The 1,616-nt window shown below is 39.5% G+C and overlaps 1 non-coding gene across 1 annotated transcript; it reads right to left on the reverse strand.

Moving 5' to 3' along the window:
• Positions 1-459: 459 nt before the first annotated feature.
• LOC119347091 lies at positions 460-567 on the reverse strand. The gene has a single exon (XR_005168126.1). It is a non-coding gene; the product is annotated as a U6 spliceosomal RNA (small nuclear RNA).
• Positions 568-1,616: the final 1,049 nt, after the last annotated feature.

Consider the following 1,616-nt stretch of genomic DNA (forward strand, 5'->3'; position numbering starts at 1 on the left):
TGGGCTACGCAGTTGCTGTTGCACTAAGGTCATGCAGTTTAAGTTGAGTCCCAACACTGGCAGTTGCATGTCTCATGTTGGACATGCAGCTGGCCAACAACCCCCTACTAGCTCAATTAGAGTCGCGTTGGGGGCCATCAAGTTGTAGCCGGGTTTCAACACTTGCACTTGCATCGCCTAGTGATGGACATCAGCTGGTCGACAACCCCCTACTAGCCCAGTTGCAGTCTCGTTGGGGGCATGCGGTTGCAATTGGATTCCAACATGCAACTAGTCGACAACTCCCCTACTAGCCAAGTTGCAACCGTGTTGGGGTCCATGCAGTTGCATGTCTGGTGATGGACATGCAACTGGCTAACAGCCCCCTACTAACTCAGTTACAGTCGCGTTGGGGGGCATGCAGTTGTAGTCCAGTTCCAACACTTGCAGTTGCGTGTATAGTGATGAACATGGACGACCAAATATATTTTTCTTTCTTTCCAAATTTGTGTGTGTGTCATCCTTACACAGGGGCCATATTAAACTTCTCTATATCATTCCAATTTTATCGGATGTCCCCAAGGAGACAACAATATCCTTTTCAATTTGGCTAAAAAGATGATAAAAAAAAAGAGGTAATAGTGTCAAGAATGCATGGCTACCGAATCAACTGAGATATCACTAGTTCTCCATCTATCGATAAGATGACAGAATATATATATTTACATAAAATGGGGGGAAATATCACAAAAAAGAAATGTGAATAAAAAAGGAACATATAAATGAAATAAAAGTAAAAATAAGAAAAAAAAGGAATATAAAAAGGGAACAAAATAAATGAAAATAGAAAACAGGGGAGATGAATTGACAACAGTAACGAATAAGAAGGGACGAATAGTTCTCAAGCGCCCCCCCCTTGAAAAAATTAGTCTAAAAGGAAAAAGTCCAACCAGCAAAAAGTTTTAAAATTTTAAAAAAAATTGCTTAATAAAAAGTTAAATATTAAAAATCATGTCATTAGGAAGAAAATATTTAAAGAGCAATAAAGAGAAAAAGGAATAAATAAAAAGAAAAACAAGAAAATGTTTAAAATACAATTGCAAAATAAAATCAACGACAAAATCACAAGGTGAAAAGCACTAACAAAAAAAGGTACAGGAAAAACAAATAAAAATAAAGAAACGGGAAAAAAAATGAAAACCAGAAAAAGCAACACACAAGCCATCCAGCCCGTCACGCATATCCCTGCCCGGCACCCAGAAAAAGCAACGACAAGCCGGCCGCAACATAAAATAGCCTGATACAACATGCAAACACACATCGTTTCACTAATCTTCAAGCTTTATTGGTCCAATTTCGCACGATGATTGACACTTCGTTAAATCTTAGTCGACTGAGATTTAGGTGATCAATAAAATATTTGTGTGTTGGTGTCAGACATGCAACAACCCCTTCGTCGATAAAATAACACAAAATTGCAGTGATGTTGAAGACATGCTGTTGCAGTCGTGGCGACACTTGCTGTTGCATGTTGTGGTAGACATGTGACTGCCCCTCCCCCGGTAAAACAACACCAAGTTACAGTTGCGTTGACGACATGCAATTGCAGTCGGGCCGACATTTACAGTTGTGTGTTG

This window comes from Triticum dicoccoides, unplaced genomic scaffold (genome assembly GCF_002162155.2).
Source record: "Triticum dicoccoides isolate Atlit2015 ecotype Zavitan unplaced genomic scaffold, WEW_v2.0 scaffold57997, whole genome shotgun sequence".
Taxonomy (NCBI): Eukaryota; Viridiplantae; Streptophyta; class Magnoliopsida; order Poales; family Poaceae; genus Triticum; species Triticum dicoccoides.